This window comes from Penaeus monodon, chromosome 1, assembly GCF_015228065.2.
Source record: "Penaeus monodon isolate SGIC_2016 chromosome 1, NSTDA_Pmon_1, whole genome shotgun sequence".
NCBI lineage: Eukaryota > Metazoa > Arthropoda > Malacostraca > Decapoda > Penaeidae > Penaeus > Penaeus monodon.
In genome coordinates this window covers 10,056,765-10,066,764 of record NC_051386.1, presented here as the reverse complement: position 1 = coordinate 10,066,764, position 10,000 = coordinate 10,056,765, and the positions used below count along the sequence as shown (strand labels likewise).

The following is a 10,000-nucleotide window of genomic DNA, read 5'->3' as shown; positions in this document are numbered from 1 at the left end:
AGATGCTCATAAGCCAAACAATTATTGGAGTACATATTCTCCGCCGCACCTCGCTGCCTCTACATCTAGAGACGCATACACTAAACACACACGATTGATACACATACATACATTACACATACATTAAAACAAAACAAAAAAAAAAGCACATGTGGATGCCTGTGATACATTAGAAGTAAATATGGACGTTTGTATAAAATAATAGTCCCACATATACCCGGGGTGAAGATTATTTGGCTGATAAAGTTTTCCCGAATATCCAATTGTGATCAGAATGCGTTATCGCCTCGAAAAGCATGTCTTGCGAACACCTTTTTCTCTCTTTTTCTGCTAAGGACACTTTTAAGGCATTATTCAACGAAGGGACAGCACATCCTTCGGGAATCTACGGTGTCCTTCGCCGGGGAGGAAACAGAAGGAAATGTGTAGCTTTCGATAAATAAGGGTACTTTTGAGCCGGAAGATCTGTGTAAACGACGCCGTTAACACGACTCCGACGCCGGAGAGAACAGCTGACTGAATATCTGTTTACATTTGGTATTACCACATGATTACATGGAAACACGCACGTTATTTTTTCCATAAGAATAGGAGCGAAAAAAAAAGTGACACGGGTTTTACCTCCAATATGGCGGAAGTGTCACGTCAGGTGAAACAGATGCTATGTGGATCATCAGTCGATACAGTGGATTTAATCCTTAATCCTAGATTCGAATCCTTTCCGAAAGGTTTCGGAAACCTTCTCTCTCAAATTGCCACAAATCTATACACCTTGAAATGATATCATAACGAAGTCACACGAATAAAGGTTGAAATTAAAAGGTTTGTGACATCACCAGAACAACAGCAGTGACATCATGCGGCCGGAAGACAAAAGATTAGGGGTTTTGGCGCCATTACAAGACGAATACAAAGAACGGGCGGTCGTGACGTCACTGGTGAGCGCGCCTGATAGAGGATCAAGACAAAGGTTTTGTATCCTCATGGCGAGCGTAGTTTTATGGTGGCTAGTAGGAAAATGAAAAGTATGGCAGAATAATGAACAAAATAACATAAAAAGGTTGGATAATTAGTTATAACAAAATGGGTATCTAATTTTACATGTTACAGTGTTAGATTTCCTGTACTACCATTACAACTACTTACTACTACTACTACTACTACTACTACTACTACTACTACTACTACTACTATTGATGAAAATGAAGTAATTGTATTAATGATAGTGTTGCTTATGATGCTAATACTAACGACAAAAACCGTAAAAGATAACGATTATGATAATGTTAACAATAATAATAGTAATAATAATAGTATTACTACTACTACCAATGCTTATTATTATAAGATAGTAAAAATAGTAATAGAAATACTAATGATGATGATGATGATGATGATGATGATGATGATGATGATGATGATGATGATGATGATGATGATGATGATGATGATGATAGTAATATATATGAATAATAGATGATGATAATTAATAATATGATATATAATGAATAATGATAATGATAATAATAATATAATATATATAATAATGATGATGAAGAAGCAACAGCAACAAAACAACAACAACAATAAACAAAACAAAACAACAAAAATACAACAGCAACACAACAATAACTAAACTAATACTAATATAATATAATATAATGAATAATGATAATGATAATAATAATGAATAATGATAATAGATAATGATAATGATAATGATAATATAATATAATGATAATGATAATGAAAATGAAAATAATAATAATAATAATAATAGTAATGATAATAATAATAATAATAATAATAATAATAATAATAATAATAATAATAATAATAATAATAATAAAATAATACAAATGATGATGATGATGATGATGATGATGATGATGATGATGATGATGATGATGATGATAATATTAATGATAATAATGATAATATTGATACTGATAATAATAATAATAAAAATAATGATAATGATAATGATACCACTACTACTATTACTACTACTACTACTACTAATAATAATAATAATAACAATTACAATAATCATAACAATAATAATGATGATGATAATATTAACAATAACAATGATGATAATAATATTAACAGTAATAATGATAATGATTATATCAATATTAATACTAATAATAATAATAATAATAATAATAATAAAAATAATAATGATAATAATAATAACTAAAATAACAATAAATATATTAATTTCATAATAATAATGATAATAATAATGATAATGGTAATGATAATGATAATGATGATGGTGATGATAATCGTAAGCGTAATCATAATCATGATATTGATAACAATACCAATAATAATAAGGATAATGATAATGATAACAATTATAATGATGTTAACAACAACAATAACAATAATGATAATGATGATAATGATAACGATACTTATGATAATCATGATAATAAGAATAATGATAATGATAATGATAAAGGAAATGACGATAATAATGACGATAATGATGATGATGATAACGATAATAATAATGATAATGATAATAACAACAATGATAACATGAACAATAATAACAATGATAATGATAATCATAGTAATAATAATCATAATAATAATAATGATAATGATTTTCCAACTGATAACGATTTTCGATCTTGTGTAGAGGTGATAATCAAGTGATTTAAGTCTTGATCTAAATATTTTAGCCACTTTTCTAGATCTTCAAAAACTTTATTGCTTGTGATGACCGGATGGTCGTGGAAATACACATTCGGTAATAGGGTTGATGATGCCTATATGGTGAGCATGTCTTCCCGGGTGAAGAAATAATGATAATAATGATAAGACGAAATATATGAAAAAAAAAAAAATCTTGCGGCACTGACGTGATCTTTCTCTTTCATTTCGGAGTTTTATTAATCTTTATATATTTTTTTTTCAAATCTTTTGCTTTATTTCACTATCGGCTAATTCGTTGGAATTGGATTTAATTGTCGTGTACTTCCTGGTATTTATTTGGATTTTGCCCAAACGTGTTCTTTCCGATGTATGGCTTGAAGAAATTCCGTAATCAGCTGCTGCCTCGCATCGGTCCGCGTGCGAGTAATGACATTATATCCCCCCACATGTTTGTAATTTTTTTTTTGCGTGCAGGATATTGCTATTGTTGATAATCAAGGACCATAATGGGCGTGAGGATGTTTCCTTTAAGAGACGCTGTAATAAGGGTCCGTCCACTTCTTCAGAGATTCGGTCATCTGCTTCGAGTTTTCCAGGCGCGGAGGTCGATGAAGGGGAAGTCCCATTAACCCCGGCCATCGTAAAATCCCGGGAATACGATTTTCTCGATTAGGATTGTGCGTCCGATGAGGTCGATCGCTTTCCGTAGGTCGATGGCGAGAATGGTGACCTCACGTGGCCTGTTTGCGTTTGAAATGACGTAAAAGCATCAAAATCAACCAACTAGTGGAAGGTGAAGCTTCCTGTGGTGCTTCTGAACTGGCGACGACTGGACATGGCCGGAAAAGAACTTCCACAATTCCACTTCAATTGTTCTCGGAAAAGGAATGACCATGAAGCTTCCGAGGTCGTCGCGAGGGAATTGGATGAGCTGATGTTATGGATCGTAACTGCCCAGGGCTCACTGCCATAGGTTAGGAACCACGCCCTCTGTGATGGGGTTCTTGGCTTCACAAAGGGAGCCTATCGAGCTCGGGCAATAGCTCTCGAATTAATGATCTTCAGTCAGATGTTATTAAGGCTAGGAGATCTTTCTTGGGGGTCATTCCTTCCCAATGCTGATGTCCCTAGTATTCGTTCACTGTTGTTTAGACGGACGAGGAAGTAGGTGAGTAGCAAACTTGGTCGTTTAGAGAGAGGGGGGGGGGCCGAAGTAGCTTGTTGATCTTTCCACAATTATTGTTCATGGTGCTAGTAGTAGTAGCGTTCTCGAGCGTGTCGGCTCTTCCGCCGATTTGGGAGAAGAAACTGCAACTTATCTTGTCACCAATTATGTGTTCTCCAACGTGGCGCTTCCTCGATTTGGGGTTTGCTCCTTGATTCGTATCTGTTCTTTGTTTACGTTATTCTCCTGTTAATTTTATTTCTCGTCTTGCCCTTTTTTTGCCAGGTACTTTGCCGTATCACATGTTTAGTGCCACCACGGATGATTCGCAGAGATCGTGTTGCAAAAGGCTGCAACGCATGCAAAAGTCAAGGCTGCAAAATTATCTTCCAGGAGGTTGAGTTGTAAAATGTAACATGTTCCGCTCAGGGGATTATGTCCCAAAGTGTTACGCACAAAAGAAGTTCGCGAAGATCTAAAAAGAAGAGGAAACCAAACCAAGAAATCCCTCTGACGCGCGAGATTCCAGATCGACCTCGTCTCACAAGCCGCGTCTTGCCAGCTGTCTCGCAAGCAGACAGATGACAGACAAACGCTCCAGGATTTACTTTGGACCTGAAATATATATTTTTGTTATTTTCTCGTTTGATCTACAGACGTATATATAAACACACATTTACACGCTATCACTTCTACAAGATTACATATCCACTGATTAAAGAGAAGCTGAAAAACTGCAAAAAAAATAGAGAGGGAAAAAAAGGAATTTAAGACAGGTTGGTCAATTCACAACGGACTTTGCAAAACACACAGCCACGGTAAACATGCCACTGTTATGGCTCTAATTCGCCCAGAACAGGGACATGAAAACCCACATGGCGTCAGAGAATGTGCTCTATAATAAAATTTATTACACATGTAGAGTATTAGTGATACTGTATCCATGTGGTAGTATTATGTATGGAATTTCTACACAAGTTGAGCATATACGTTGCTGATCTCATTGTTAAGAGGCAAGGCAAGTATAGTAGGTGTGTACCACGCTTGGGGTAATTTTGTTATTATAGGTATTGCAGTAATAAGGTTCAACGGCGTCGTAATAATGACTACTGTTACAGTGCTCGAGGTGCAAAGTCCCTTGTAAATCGTTGATCCCGATCGCAATAGAGTGCTTAACGACGCTGCAAGACAGTCCTTAAAGCTCGAGACATTATGTTTATTGGGAACAGCATCTCATTGCGCTAGATGCAGCTTGTCAACGGGAGGAGAGCCGGAGGCGGATTAACCAGAGGATGCTCGCACTCACAGGCAGGTCGTGTGAAGGCGCAGCATCCCGGCGGATCATGACTCAGATGCAGGGCGTCAGGAGGCAGACTGTCGGAGGGAGGGCGCCCGCGGCAGGAATATTCGAAGGCGAAATGTCCAGAGGCGGAATGCCCGGAGGAGGGATGTCCGGAGACGAAATGAAGCAGTGTTCGGGACGCTTCGGCAGGGTCCTTGCGTGGCCATGGACGTTGTGTATGCTGCTGAGCAGCACCCGACCACGCCGTTTCCTTCCTTCCCTCCTTCCTCTTCCTTCTCCTCCTCCTCTCTGCCTTCTCCACCCTGTGTATACCCTTCCTTCCTTGTGTCTGTCACGTGTCAGACGGATATACACTAATAACCTGTGATCCACAGCGTTCCCGGACCTTCAGAGCAGCACCTCTGCAACCACTCCCGGTGCGTGCGCGTCCTCGGCCTCTGACAACTGAAAGACGTCCTCCTTAAACATAGAACTGAATTTCAGCTGCACTTCCATACGCACTAAGAAGGGTCATGCATGATGCAAGGCACCTGACTTTGCATTATCGGGGAGTTCTGCTTGACGTGGGCTGCGTATTATCATTATTACTATCTCGCTTTATCTCGGGGAGGAAAACTCAAGGGCGGAAAAAATAAGTGTCAGGGATATATTAACAATGACACATCATAACAAAACACCTCACGACACGCACGAACAGCTACATTTCACCCAGCACCGTCGACATCCCCCCAAAAAAATCAAAGATACACATCAAGAATCAACACAACAAAATAAAAACACGAAGGAAAAAAAATAAATAGAAAATACACTTTAACATGGAAATAAAAAAGGCCAACCAAAATATAAAAAAAGGGGAAATGGGCCAAATCAGCGTCAGTCAGACTCAGCATCAAGAAGAAAGGAGAAATGGGTTATTCTAATGGGACTACACCGTCGCTGAGCACATCTGCATCAGCACAAAGGGACCGACAGAGGGCTGAAGCTTGGCCGGGCGGAGGAGGGGGGGGAGGAGTAGGAGGGGGAGAGGGGAGGAGGGGAGGAGGAGGAGGAAGGGAGGAGGAGGAGGAGGGGGAAGGGGAAGGGGAAGGGGGGAGAGGAGGGGGAGAGGGGAGGAGGAGGGGAAGAGGGGGAGGAGGAGGGGGAAGGAGGAGGAGGAGGAGAGGAAGAGGAAGAGGGGGATGGGGGAGGAGTAAGAGGAGGAGGTGGGAGAGGGGTGGAGGAGGAAGAGGAGGAAGAGGTAGGAGGAGGAGGAGGAGGAGGAGGAGGAGGAGGAGAGGAGGAGGGGGAGGGGAGGAGGAGGGAGAAGGAGAGAGAGGAGAGGAGAGGAGGAGGAGGAGGAGGAGGAGGAGGGAGAGGTGAGGGGGAGAGGAGAGAGAGAGAGGAGGAGGAGAGAGAGGAGGAGGAGAGAGAGAGAGAGAGGGAGGGGGAAGAAAAAGAGAAAGCAGAAAGAGAAAGAAAGAAAAATACAAGAAAAGATGACATAATGCTCGCCAACAATAGGTTAAAAAAAAAAAAATACTCCATAGGTAGCGAAATACCTACAATACCCTGCCAATATCCCACCAAGCCACCACACCACTAAACCATTAAACCACCAAGCCATTAAACCACCAAGCCACCACACCACTAAACCATTAAACCACCAAGCCACCACACCACCAAGCCATTAAACCACTAAACCATTAAACCACCAAGCCACCAAACCACCAAACATAGTCACTATCGACGGCGCGCACAACCCACACTGGGAGCTATTACACCCCAAGCAAACCCGTGAAGGATCCGATAGAGGCTGTGTGTGTGTGTATATATATCCCGGAACTGCTTCTTGCTTTCTGCTATTCGTTCATTCCTGAAAGAAATCGGTGGTTATGATGGAAAGATGGAAAGAGAGAGAGAGGGAGAGGGAGAGGGAAGGGGAGGGAGAGGTGGAGAGTGAGAGAGAGAGAGTGAGAGAGAGGGAAGGAGGGAGGGAGGAAGGGAGAGAGGGAAGGAAGGAGGAGGGAGGGAGGGAGGGAGGGAGGGAGGGAGGGAGGGAGGGAGGGAGGGAGGGAGGGAGGGAGGGAGGATGGAAGGAAGGAAAGAGAAAAATATAGGAAAAAAGAGAAAGAAGAAAGGAAAGAAATAGAGTAAGAAAGGAAAGTGAGATATAAACGAAGGAAAAGAAAAAAAAGAAAAAAAGGAAAGAAAGAGAGGAAGAAAGGAAACAAAAAACAAGAAAAAGAAAAAGAAAAAGCCAAATAAAAGAGATCTAAAGGAGAGAAAGAGTTCGAAAGGAAAGAAAGAAACGAAGAAAGGAAGGGAAAAAAAAAACGAAGAGGAGAAGGGAGGAATAAAGGAACTTGCGATTGTAAAGCATTTCGAGCGAATTAACTGCCTCGCTCGATCGGACTCGGGCGAAGGAGGTCCTTAGCCTCCGACCTCAGATGAAAACCTCCCTTGAAGAAAATCGTAGCGATATACCTTCAGTGATTGTCAAAATGCCGCTTGGCGTGTGTGTGTGTGTGTGATTCCACCGGAGTCTATATTGGATATCCACACACACGCACACATACATGTATGCATACATTCATACACACACAAACATACAAACTTATGCAAACACAGATACATACACGCACACACACACACACACACACACACACACACACACACAACACACACACACACACACACACACACACACACACACACACACACACACACACACACGTTCGAGAAAATGTCAATATCGCCTGCTAGAACCTATAAATATTCCCGCTTGTCCAAACACAAACCGGAAGAGACTTACTCATTGGTTCACCCCTTTTTGTAGTTTTTTTTTTTTTTTTTTTTTTTTTTTAATAACGACGTCAACTTATACACATCTAGAACAGGGTCTTGACTAGGGGCGTCTTGTCCCTCCCTCCCCTCCCTCCCCTCCCCCCTCCCGTCCCCTCCCCTCCCCTTCCCTCCCCTCTCCTCCCCTCCCCTCCTCCTCTCCCTCCCCTCCCCTCCTCTCCCCTCCCCTCCCCTCCCCTCCCCTCCCCTCCCCTCCCCGCGTGGCATTCTAGCGGTCTGTCATTTCTGATTCTAGTTTAAGGCTGATTAGAGGAAGGGTTTAGTAGGGAAGGAGGGGTTGGAAGGGGAGGGGAGGGGAGGGGAGGGGGAGGGGTTGGGATTGGGAGGGGAGGGAAGGGTAGGGGTGAAGGGGTTGGGAAGGGTTGGGAGGGTTAGGAGGGGAGGGGTTGGAAGGGGAGGGAGGGGAGGGAAGGGGAAGGGAGGGGTTGGGAGGGGAGGGAGGGGTTGGGAGAGGTTGGGAGAGAAGGAAGGAGGGTTTGGGGGAATATATGGGGATAGGGGGAAGGGAGGGAGTGTGGTGTTGGGGAAGGGAATGGAGGGGAAAAGTGGGGATTTTGGGGAGGAGGGAGAGATGGAGAGTTAGGGGATAGGGAGGAGGGAAGAAATGGAGGATTGGGGGAGGGGGAGGGGATGTGATGGGGGTGGGTGGTAGGGTAGATAGGAATAATTATAAAATATGGGAGACTTGGGAGAGAAAATAGAGAATGAGGAAAAAAAGGGATTAAATGTGGGGAGGAAAGAAAAGAAGATAATAGACGGGAAGATATATAAACGGAGAGATAGACGAACAAAAAGTGATAAAGGGGAGAACAAAAGGTAAACAGATAGGTAGATATGTAGATAAACAGATCGAGTGATAGATAAATAGATAGATAGAGAGGTATAGAGTGCTGGACAGATAAATAGAGAGGTACAGAGTGATAGATAGATAGATAGATAGAGAGGTACAGAGTGATAGATAGATAGACAGAGAGATTCAGATGATAGATAGATAGAATATATATATACATATAGATAGAGAAGTATATAGATATACATATAGACACAGTACATATTGAGACAAATATACTGATAAATATTAGAAAAAAAAAGACGATAAAGCAAGACAGAGGAAGAACATGAAAAAAAGGAGTAAAGATCCGAAATAAAGATGAACCGACGGAAAAAAAAGAGAAAAAAATCGGCCCACAAAGAGACGGATAGTTCGCATGTGAAGAATAAACTAGCGATGTGTGTCATCAGCCTTGATTCATGGCGTCTTTATATTCAGCGGCCGACTCCAGTTTGTGCGCCAATTATGAGAAATTAGAGTGTTGATTAAGGCGATTCTCCCTTAAGAAAAGAGAAAACAATGGCTATAGCGGGATAGGTTCCATTATTAAGGTCTGTTCCAATATGTTTCGATGATGCCTGTTTAATATTCACGTTGGATCCACGGTAAAACCTTCAAATAACAGATAATTATGAGGCAGAGTACGGGAGTTTCGGCTTTTTAATTTGTAGTTGCCAGCAAAATTCAGAAGAATTTCAAAATGATTGTCCCTCTAGCTACATTAGGTACAAGTAGTCACCCATTTTCATTAAATTACGCTCACTCCTAATATTTTCTCAGCATGGAATGAACTGAATTAATATCTTGATGTAATTTACTCTAATTATGGTTCAGTAGCCCATAATTCGCTTACCAATACGAACACGCTCGATTGTGGGCGGAGACTGTCCTGCGCCAGCCAATGGGAGCGGGAGGCGGAGCTTACGGCTCAGCCAATCATCGTTGAGTGAAGGAAAATGGCTCCTGAAAGATGGATTTGATGCATTCCGTGTTTGAGTTTGGCTTGTAGTGAAGGTAAATCTTGTTATGTCGGTTGTGATTTTAATGGTCTCGTAAGCGCGGCTGCATGCCAAGATGGGAGCATGTTGCGAGCTCAAGAGGACATTGGTAATGGAGAATACAGATTAGGCGGAGGTGTGTGGTAGTGGCAGCCTAAGACGAGCGTTGCGGCGACCGACCAGGATGACCG

General features: G+C 41.6%; 1 protein-coding gene across 1 annotated transcript in view; it reads left to right on the top strand.

Annotated features, from left to right (window-relative positions):
* The first annotated feature begins 9,813 nt into the window (after nucleotides 1–9,813).
* The window catches only part of LOC119589616 (T-cell leukemia homeobox protein 2-like), a 98,961-nt gene continuing 98,774 nt past the window's right edge, over nucleotides 9,814–10,000 (top strand). Inside the window, exon 1 of the mRNA XM_037938247.1 lies at nucleotides 9,814–10,000. This exon is cut by the window's right edge and continues 782 nt beyond it. The gene's annotated coding sequence lies outside the window, so the exon portion shown is untranslated.